Source organism: Cyprinus carpio, chromosome A10 (genome assembly GCF_018340385.1).
Source record: "Cyprinus carpio isolate SPL01 chromosome A10, ASM1834038v1, whole genome shotgun sequence".
NCBI lineage: Eukaryota > Metazoa > Chordata > Actinopteri > Cypriniformes > Cyprinidae > Cyprinus > Cyprinus carpio.
This window is the reverse complement of record NC_056581.1, coordinates 12,910,743-12,922,844: the sequence shown is the minus strand read 5'-3', so window position 1 is coordinate 12,922,844 and position 12,102 is coordinate 12,910,743.

Here is a 12,102-nt window from a genome sequence, read left to right as displayed (position 1 = left end):
TCCTTTCTCACTATATGAACACCAAACAACTTTAGTGCAACCCATCCTATAAAACATGAGTTCCTATATTGAACACAGCGAGAAATATGCATTAAGACTATCGTACAAAACACAGAACTCGATTTGCCTTGACACAGAAAATCTGCAGTCAATCTGCAAAAACTCTTTGAGATACGTCAATAGGAATTATTATCAAGGCAATGTCCATATGAGCGCAGTTACACTCACCTACTGACTTCACGTTACTGTTTAGTCCTAGAGAGATAATCATAATCAAGAAACCAGCACCATAGCTCTGGGTGCACTTTGCATGTAATTGGGTAAATAATATTTTAATTGACACTGTGAATAAATAGCTGGAAGACAAATATTTGGAGGAAATGAGGTGAGCTCTTTTTATTCATTTTGATTCATTTGAGATTAGTGTACAGTTAGATGCGCCGTCAGAGGGTCACAATGACAGTCCCAATAATTGTCTGATCCAATAGAGATCAATCTTAACCGCATGGCAACCACCACAACATTCTCATTTTTTTCTGGATGGGGATGGGTTTAATGACCCCCGCCCCCACCCCAACCCACCCCAATACAAAGACAGCTGGCTGTCTGCGACAGTGTCTCTTTTCCAGCTCTTCCTTCCCCTGTGAGCTGCAGGATGATTTAGTTTGACTAAAAATCAAGGGCACCATGATCTCTGCCATGGTAAATAAATCAGAAATCCATCATTCCCCTACCTTCCTCCTTCCTCCCTCCTTTTTTATCCTTTTCCATTTGGGCTCATAGCTTCAGCCTGAGGGCTAGTTTGATCCCCGGGGTCTCAGGCCCTCTGTGTATTTTGGTTTATTTAAGAACATATTTGTTTTGAATTTGGATTGTGACTCACAGTCAAACAGCTCAAGTTAGGTCAAAGTCAGTCTGTGTGAGATGCCCAGCATTTCTAGATGTCATGTGTAATGAGGGCCTAAACAATCGAATGCTTGTGTCTCATTTCACTCATGAATGGACCCTTTTTATATTCCCAGGTTTGGGAACATGGAAGTGTACCATTAGCAGAGTAACACTTGTACATGTACTTGATATCATAGCGATATTATTTTTAGCATATCCAAATTGCTTTAACGGCAAACTGTATTATTTTAATGCAAGGTTAAAATAACACAAGACTAACTAATGAGATTGTCCCTACTAATATCTGCCTAAACTTTATTTTATAATATTAATAATCTGTAACTAATAATCTGATTATAAGTAATTTTGCAAGGATGATCAACTCATTCTACTGAACCCCTAAAGCCCTACTATAAACCGTCCTTACTATTACTCTAATGAAGCTTTTAATTTGACATGTAGTTGCAACAAAACATTACTTTATAGTTAGTAGAATGTCTAATTGTGTGCTATCAAAACAAAGCTGTTGGACCTATTTATGACTACAACTTTATGAAGGGTTCAAAGGGTTTGATTTGCACGAATGCATTTTAGTGTTTAACTAAGAAAGATGCAGGTGGAAGGAATGCATTGTGGGTTTTTTGTAATGTTGAAGTTATTTAATTAAGAGTTCACATTATGGTTTTAGAACCTCATATCATGCCTGTAAGATGCTGTAATGGTGAAAACAACATCTGTCCTAGTACGTTTACATAGAAGAAACAATGGAGTTTGACAATTAGGAACGCAAATGTAAAAATATGGAATGCATTAAAAAATGTGAGATTACGCAAGCAGTAGAATGAAAAGAAACGGTCTTAAGTTATTTATTTTAAAATTATTTTAATTCAGCTTTGGCATTTTTCAGAATGCTGTGCCAAACTGCAAAAGAGGCAAGATGCGAGCAACATTTGTCAAAACACAATGCTCGCGCCATTTTTTACGTTAGAGAAACAATGGAAGTTGGGGAAGTGCAGTAGGAATGCCAACTACGCATTTTGTGGCAAAAAAGGTCTGAATATTTAATTGATGATTGGTCGTCACTGTCATCCGTGGTAACGCCTGTGCATCCAACCGATCACCACAACTGTTACCAATGTTCCTTCTTTCCACAGCACTTTCTCTGTTTGACTTCTGGGCAGGATTCAAAGCGATTAGGTTGTGAAGAACAAGCCGAACTAGCCAAACCACTGGTATTGTAAACGACTAGAGAATGCAATAATGACAACTATTTAAAACTGATTCATGGTGCCTGGCACCCTGGAGCTTTGTGGTTTGCTGGTTTATCAGCCTCAGTTTGCCCAGTTTTTTGAGAACTGTGTTACTAGTTGAGGGTCCATGTTCAGAACCACTTTAGTGATGTTTTGTCCTTTCAGGAATGTACAGTGTCCTAAATTCATGTGCCTTGTATTAAGAGATACCAGTGTAGATGAAGTTGTTTGTTCCATGAATGCAGCCCAGACAAAGAGCTCTTTTCCCCATCCATCAGATTCGTCAGCAAAATGCTGGAATGGTTGTTGTTGCTGTCCCTCCCTAGGTTAACTTTGTTTTAATGCATTCCTTATATATGAGGGCCAGTTCCTCTCTTTTAGCTCAAAAAAAATTCCATTTTAATATATCAAGAACTTGGAATCTTTCGATCAGTTGTGTCTTGACTATGTGAAAAGGCTAGCTTTATGTTTGACTAAGAAGGAGTAGACATCAAGGAATGCACTGGTGCAAAGCTGTTCAGAGGATGTGATGTGGGAGGGTAGGGGTTTGCAGCTGGGATCGGGACAGCTGTAGAGATCTTTGTCCCATAACCATATTCTAATTGTAACTAGAGAGGAACTCCCACGAGATAGCATGCAACAATCAAAAATGCTCGACAATCTAATATGAGACCTGGGTTATGCTTTTAGATTCAACTGTATTTCAATTGATTTCTCATAACCAGGTGAGTTTTCAAGCTTTTTTTGTGATAACACACTTTCATTCAAATGTTTCTTGAGCAGCAAATCATCATATTAGAATGAGTTTTTTGAAGGATCTGGTGACACTGAAAACAGGAGTAATGATGCTGAAATTCAGCTTTTCCATCACAGGAATAAATGAAACTTTAAAGTATATTGAAACAGACAACAGCTATTTTAAATTCTAATAATATTTCATGATATCACTGTTTTTATTGTATTCAAATAAATTGCAACTTTGGTGAGCATGAGATTTCAGAAACTTATAGACACTAAACAATAAAATTTACCGACCTCAAGCCGAACAGTGTTTTAAAATACATGGGTTTGTTCTGGAAAACTGAAACTGAAAACTAATGAACTACTGAAATATCTCATTATTATCTGGTAAACGTTTTTACACTATTTGCAATAATACAGCACAAGACAGTGTATCTTTTTTCCACTATTAGAGTATTGCTCTATCAATACAATAGCAGAGAAGAAAACATTCAGTTCAATTTAGATGTATTTGTAAAGCACTTTATTTATCAATACCAATAGTACTTATCTTAATATAAATATATATATATATATCTTATATCTTAAGTTAACATTAATTTTAACAGTTAAAAAAATACATTTTGTAAAATGTTTGTGTCGTCTTATATGAAATTGTTTTTTAACATTTGGTGCAGCTCTACTTTGTTACTTAATTATCTTCATGGTGCAAATAACAGTGGTTTGGGGAGTTATATCCCTTAAAAGGAAATCTAAAGAAAAAAAGTTTGTGGTTCCTGAAAAGTACACACAAAACTTATTCACTGTTTACAGTATACAACACATAGCATATCTCCCTTTGGGTTCCTGGGGGGGGGATTCCCAACCACTAAACCCTGATTTGCTAAACTAAAGTCAGTTAGTTCATTCATTGGAACAATTCCCATTCAGCAGAATTACTTGGGTACTCAAAAACTTCCCATAATCCCCCTGGTCAGGCGTCTTATCTATATCTATATAGTCAGCTCCAGCTGTCTGTTCTTACAAACCCCCCTTTTTTTTTTTTTTTTTTTTTTTTTCCCCCTTTACAGTTTTCGATTTTCTATCCCCCAGAAGGCCTGGCAGAGGTTCAAATCTATCACCTGCTCTAAACAAATTCCTTTAAATTGAGATTGTGATCAGTACCCCTAGCTGTGAGAGTGGGCTGTGGGAAAATGGGGATGTCTGTGGTGTATAGGGTTATCTCATGATTGATGAGGACGCGTGTGCTGCAGCCCCCTCAGACTGCCTGTAACGGTGTGAGATGCATCTCATTTCTTGTGGTGGAGCACAAATGGTCATGCCACTGAAAGTCTACCTGTTCGTTTAGGATAGCTTGTACGACAGTGAACCCCAAAATTGTATTTAACCCATGATGAATATAAGTCAATTTGCAAATTATTTTCAAGTCAGTTTTAGGGCCACAATCTGCTAATTCAAAAACTAATTCAGGACTGCACAGGATAGACGCCAACAAACACATTCATTGGATTTTGTCAGATCAGTGTGGTTATCCCTGTCAGCGTCTGCTGGCATCAGCCAGTGCTTGTTTTTAGCTGACTGAACATGTTCATTCAGTGTTTGGCGGGAGTGTGCACACAGTGTGTCTAAGAAATGACATACTTGATAATCGCTGGTGATTAGGCAGTGAGAAATTAAATGGTGACTGTTTGGCAAAACCTACTGAAACAAAACTTTGTTTTGGGCATGCTTTTATTCAAAATGATGTCATACTAGTTCTCTTTCTTCGATTTCACTTGAAGTATAATCTTGGCCTTTATGATTTAGCCAACTTTTCAGACCAAGAAACGCATGTCTGATCCACTCGGACTGTCCAACTAAACACCTAGTCACCAACTTGCTTGTTTGATTCCCGTACTGCCAGTGTAAGAAAACTACACTCTCTTGGGAAAGAAAGGTACAAAAAGCTGTCACTGGGACATTAGCCTTTCAGTAGATACATCTGTGCACCGTATTTACCCCTAAAGTTTGCATTTTAGTACCTTAAGGCTGATGATACATGGGGCAACTTTTTGAGCAATTTTGCCCAGCAACATTGCTCAAAAAGTTGGCCTCAGGTATCATCAGCCTAAAGGTCTAAAAATTTACATATTTATTTTAAGTGTACATATTAGTACCTTTTGAAAAGTTGCTGTCTCAGTAACAGCTTTTGTACCTTTTTTTTCTTCTGAGAGTGGTAGGCTATGCATATTAGTCTAAAAACAGTATCATGACGTAAAATCTTTAGATCTGGCAATACAGATAATTTCTAATTCTATCTGAAACGATTTCATTGCTTCGCAGTTTACCAATACCCCCTTTTATAAACTGAATTCACCCAGAAGAATATACTGAAGTATCTCGTGTCTTCATAATCTATGAAAGCCCCATCTGTCTCTGCCAAAATGCTGTTAATGGGTGTGGAGTCTTAATGTGGTCCGCTTGCATGTATGCTTTTGTGTATTTTGTACTTCTCCTAAGACACAAGTCACACTCTGGTTTGGTACATCAATACATCACTGATGTCTGCGATGGCACTGTTGTTTGCCTAACTTATTAACCATGGTCATTTTTATACAACCGTTGTGCTAGTTGCTCCAAAAATTGGGCAGTTTTTAAGACCTCCCTCACATATGCAACAAGCATAGAGTTTCAGTATCTGCAGATCACCAATTGTGCTGTGCTTCTTTACAGCTCATCCGTGGGGTTTTATTCGCCGAATACCCCAGTGTTCGGCTGTGCCAATGATCTGAGAGCAGTCTGGTATCCAGCAGACTCGTGCGTTATGGGCCAGTGCATGTGTGAGACACAGGCATGTCAGACAGCTGAACATTTCATTCTGCATTTGCCATAGTCCTGACACACTTGCACACAGCTTTCTATCATACATCACCCAGTGCCTTAACAAAGTAAATAGGGATAAAATTAGCATATTTTTTCTGAGCAAATACAGATATTAGAGTGAATGACATCCTTTGGCGTTTACCATCATGGGTGTTTCCTCCAAAAGCAGACATGCAGTTTAGCACAGTCCATTACTGTATTTCCACCCAGAAAGAAAACAGAGACCCATGCTTAACTTTTTTGTTTCTGTTTGGATGTTGCTATTGTGGTGAAGAGTGACACAATTGTTGTTCCTTTGCACTTTATGGAATGGAGCTAGGAGTCCCTTCTCAATGACGGCGAGCTCTCATAGGCTGGCGATCACGACTCAGACTTGTCTCCTTTGATGACACTGGACATTGCTTGTGGTCTTGATGTCTTGTCTATTTGCAGTCTAACTTTGACAGCAGATGATGAAACTTGTAGCTGTAAACGTCTCATTGGAAAAAAATAGAATTGCATGTTTTGTTGGGAGAGTATATAACTAAAAATAGTGACACCACTAACTTATGCGGTCCATGTTGATGCTACCCAAATTGAACAGTAGTTCAGCTGTTTTCAAAATAGATATAAGGGGGTGGATTTATTTTAATGAAGGAAAAACAAGTTGTCCTGCACTGTTTTAAGGTCATTTATGTCTTTCAGAGATGTACTTGTTCGGTTCCGGGTCTTTGGATTCCTAAGTGCTTTCAAACGCCACTCCTATAAATTAAGGATTTTTTTAGTAAATTAGTTTGTGTTTAGTTCCTAAATAAAACAAGGTCCTTGTTTACTTTGTATCACTTTCAAATCAATTGTTTTAAAGTAATAATTTTGATGCGTTGATCAAGGCTGCATTTTATATTTAATAATACAGTAAATGTTGTAAAATAAACACAACAGTTTGTGAAATACTATTACAATTTCAAATAAAAACTGTTTTCTTAGTTTTTATAGATATATTTCTAAATGTCAATTTTAACTCGTGGAGATGGCACGTAATGAATTATCAGCAGTCATGTACTGCCATGCGTTTTCAGTGGTCACATGATCCATTCAAAAATCATTCTGATATGCTGATTTGAGTTCAATAAGCATTTCTTATTATTATCAATGAAGGGAAAAAAGGTGTGCCTGCTTTAACATCATTTTGTGACAAAACATGATTACATTTGTTTTATGGATTCTTCAATGTATAAAAAGTTCAAAAAACATTATGAATGCTTTACTGTCACTTTTGACCAATTTAAACTGTCCTTGCTGAATACGTTTTTTTCTTAAATCTTACAGAATCAAAATCTTTGAATTGTCTTCATGTAATCAAATTATTGTTTAAATTTGGTAAAATGGGATGGCAGGTCATCTTTACATTACAGTAGATCAGTTTTAAGACATTGGCATCTCAAACACTTTTTATTTTTCTGAATTGTGATCCTAAAATTTTATTTCTGATCTCACCATCTGGAGACTAGTTTAATTTGTAAATTATCATCATTAGGTAAAAAATGGCTGTATTGCATTTCACATATGAAATGTCACCCGTCTGAAGAGATCACCTGCCATTCATCATCATCTCATTTCATGCCAAATAATTCCCAAATCTCTGCTGTCCTTGTAAGATTCGTCGTCCTTTCCATAGAGAGATCCAGCAACTTTGTGGTTGTCTTTTCACGCCTGACCAGCCCAATGCTGTGTGAAGAGAATCTCTCTTAAATGAGAAAGGTGAATAGTTTGGGCGAAACACCAGAAGTGAGATATTTAACCTCACTAGGATGCCAATGCAAATGGTAATTCATGGCTTGCCAGCATCTCTGTTTTTCCTGTTCCTTTATTCTACCCTAAGCTGAGAAGAGTTTAACAAAGCTGTAACTGAACTCATTTAGTGTCTCTCCTAACAATTTGGTTTGGTTGTTAATACAAACTGATCATACAACAGTTATGTTTGGTTTCAAACACTGAGGTTTTGTGGGATTCGACACGACCTATTTCATTATTTTTGGACTACAGGTCCTGGGATGACAGCTCGGAACCCTCCTTGGAATTTTAATATACAGAATGAATGAATGTGCTCTATAGTAAGTTTAGATCTCGTGAGACACATCACATGCAAACGTGTTTTACCTACTTTGACTAGTATATCAGTACAGTTATAATATTGCAAAAACGGGACTCAAAAAACACATTCTTTATTGTTCAAAATAACACTTGCATTTAAACTGAATTGAATTTGACTTGATGACATATACAGATGGACCGAGGCGATTTATAGCAGTTTGTCTCAATCCGATTTCCCGTCAGTGCTGTTACACTTTTTATAATGGACTTAGAAATTCCCTTTCCGTTCTGCTGTTTATGTCATACCTTGACATCATCTTTTTGCATTCATCCATTTAAGATGCTGAACTTTACTTGGTTATGGCTGACATCAAGAGCGCATGAGTGTCATTGAAGCTCAGGTAAGAAATAGAAATGTATGTAACTTCATAAATAACCAGTCACATAAATTTAAAATAGTACGTTTGTGGCTTTGCTTTTTTTTTTTAACGGATAATGTGTTCCTCAGAGATGCTGAGGCCCATACTCTCTCTCCCTCTGTCCCAACCACATCACCTGAGAATGAGAAACAGCTGATAATGAGGTAGACAGGGACACACCCCTCACCAATAACACCCAATGCCATTGGCCGGCAGGTGAGAAGAAAAATTAATGATGTTTGCTAAACTTCCTTTATGACATGAGTAATTTCATCTATTTTTATATTTGGAATATTGTTCTTTAGATAAATAAGATGTGTTGTGTGTGTGTGTGTGGTGTGTGTATGTTCTATATATATATATATATATATATATATATATTTATATCTATATATAATATATAATATATATAAGATTCCTAGATATATAATATATATATTTTCAGAATTCATCCATTATAATTCATATGTAAACTGGTAAATTAACTTCTATTTCCAGGACCAAGAGGACAACCAGGGACCAGTTTGGTGCCGCCAGGTCCCCCTGGACCTCCCGGACCTTTAGGAAAAGATAGGGTTTTCTGGAAAACCTGGGTCCTGTAGGAGTTCCTAGGAGTAAGAATTTATTTCTTTGTGCAGCGATGACTGGGAGTATTACCCAGAAATATTTTCTTGCATTGAGCTCCACTGCTTACTCCTACAGGACCTCAAGGGCTGCAAGGACCACAAGGTGAAAGAGGCCTTCCTGCGGCCACCTTGGCCCCCAGGGCACTTCCTCCATCAGAGGATGTTTTTTCCACTGTAACGGCTAAAAACAGATGCCCCAGGTGTGAGTACAAACATTCCACATTAAACTGCGCATTTAATCATTTTACGTAATTAATGGTGTTATCAATAAATGCATAACTGGAATGGAAGTCAAAATCAAACAAACGAACAAAAACTGCAAGCCAAGCAACCTTTCAGATGTGGTATTCCTCAACATGGGACCAGATAAGTATGGCAGCATTTCGCACATGATATCAGCTTAAAATTAAATCCCTCGGAGATCTGGATCAGTTTTCTAAAGAGTCTGGGTTGGCTGACTGTCTTTCAGCAAATTTAATCACTTTCATTTGTTAGCTGTTCTGTTAAGCAGCATGAATCGGGATTAAACCAAAGCAGACACCTGAGCACCAAATTCCTGCTGAACAGAATAGCAGTACAGCTGCTCAAATCACATTTGACTGCAAGTGAAGGTTACATTTTTAATAGTTACATCGTGATTTGGTTTTCACCGTTCAGTATGCATACATAGCTTACATGACCTTCAGATGAAGATAGGTTTTTTGCTGCCTATCGTGGACCTGCAGGCTTTTCTTGGGTCTCCCTGGGCCCTCCGGCCCTCCTGATCCACCAGGTAGCATTCTAATATCAGAGCATCCTCTAGTACCGCCCAACCATTTCTTTACACATTTAATCTAATATCTGTATATGTTGAACAAGGCCGGCTGGACCACCTGGACACACCAGGTGCTTCCAGGAAAAATATGTACTACGTTTTATTATTATGCTCTAGAAAAAAATATGCATTTGCAGTATGATGTATGTATGGACTAAATAATTGGACGTCTGCTATAGAGTGCTACCTAGGCACGGTTATACTGATTAATTTCCAGTTAACATAGGCTGCCTTAAGCTTTTTTTTTTTTGCGGCGGCACCAGGTGACAGGGGACCCATAGAGGAGAGCCAGGAGATAAGCGTAAGTCCATGAAGCCAACATTTATAATAAATTAAATCTTAATCTTATACATTTTGCTTTTTGGATAAAAATATGTTTTGTTTTTAATTTGAGCTGATTAACCTGCATTGCTCTATTTTGATAAGGGTCTCCCTGGAATAACCAGGAAAGCAAGGGCAGCCTGTGAGTTTTTGTCAATTTTTAAAATAAATAAATGCATTGTAATTTTCTTCATTCGTTTTGTTATTATAAAGTTTTATTTATATAATTTAATATTTCTAAAAATTCACTTTATTCTTATTCTCTTTGTTTGTGAATAGGGTGTGGTTTTCCGGGGTCCACAACGGAGCACTGGGAGAGGACGCCAAGGAGAGGTAACGGATGCTTGCAAAAAAAAAAATTGGGGACCGTGTTTTTTTTTGATTTTGGATGTGCTGTATGATGATTTATGTCACATGCCTACAGCCCGCCTTCTTGCAGGTGAGCCACGCAGGTGACGGGAAGCTCTGGAAATGTTTTTCTAGGGCCGAGAGGAGTTTCTCATTCTAGAGCAACATGATCGCATTCATGGTGAGAATTAAGGATTTCATCATTAATTCTAGATTTCCATTTATGAGTTCTAACCAGAGAGCGGTTCGATTGCAGAGCGCCATGACTTATCGCATGGTAAAAAGCTGTTGCTGCCCGAGATTTAGTGTGGTGCAGCAATTATTTATTAATGACTTTGAGGATTCAAGTGAGGTTTGAGGTTCATATTGCTTTTAAGAATACAAAATGACATCAGATCGACTAGAAATATACGACCAACTGCTTGTATTTAGATACACACATGGTTATGCAACAAATTTCCCTGTTTTTGTCCTTTCTTTCCTTTGCTGTCGCTCTGCCCAGAAATACTCTGTTGGACTCCGGTTCTGGAATAGATTTCCTGGGCGGACTTCACATGCTAGCAGCAGGCAGTGCTAAAAATGTTGGTGCTGGCCAGACCCTCCTCTCCTCTCTTACCTCAGACAGAGGCGTAGCCGGACTCTGTTGGGTATGAAGAGTAAATAACAAAACACTTCATGACCACAAGGCCTTTATTCTCCTCTGGCCTGTTGCTTTGGTAGGACAGGTCCATATATGTTTATGAAGTTAGGATATCAAGAGGTGTGGGTCACTGATCTTTTCTATTTTATTTACTTGATGTATTTTTGTTTTAATTTGTACTATTCTCTTTTTTTTCATGTTTGAAATCACTGTATTACCTGTCGATAATGTGTTTTCCTATTGCCATTCATGACCCTGTTTTACATTCCATCTTAACGTAAGGGCAGGCCTGTTATGTGTTCAGTCATAGGAAATATTGGATGGTGAAAAGTTGCACTACTTACATAATGGGAGTTCGGTACCGAACTGCAGTTTTGCCTAAAGATGACCGAGTTAGCTATTTTGCTATTGAATTAATAATGTTCAATAGCCTGTGTGGAATATAGTGATCTCCGCAGAAAAAAAACCAGTTAGTTAGAAAATCTGATTTTCATGTGTCAACTGACAGTGGTCTGTTTTACTGTAATTCATGTCCTTTTATCTACAGGGTTGACAAGTGACAAGGATTTTGGACCAACGTGTGCGTCGCATCGCACATGTAAAATCTAATAGCACACCAATGAATGATACTGTGATTACAACACAAAAAAGGGGTGTTCTTGACACTATTCTAATTCTTAATGTAGTTTTTATATTGGCCGAAATAATGATTTTAATAGCCACAGCCTTCATATCAAGAGCTGAAAATAAATCTTTATGTCATAAAGACGTTAGGCCTAGTTCTTGGTCATTTGCACTTTTTGTTTTTCTGATTGATGACCTATATGACTCCATGCACAGTATTTATATATAGCGAGTCGGTTTGTATTAAAACAATTTCCAGATCTCAACACTCACAGCACACAAAAAATAGACTATAATAGAAACTTCAAAACTAAATTTGGGTCGTGCATGTACTGTGCATAGAAAGTGCAACGCCTACCACAATAAATTGTGTATACACTCTCTGCTCACCTGTTAACTTAGTCATTGACTCAAATGCGCCTCAAATGGCAACAGCACACACAAGGGCTGTATATTAGATAAGTCCGAGAGAGCAGAAAGGCCCTGTTGACCTTTG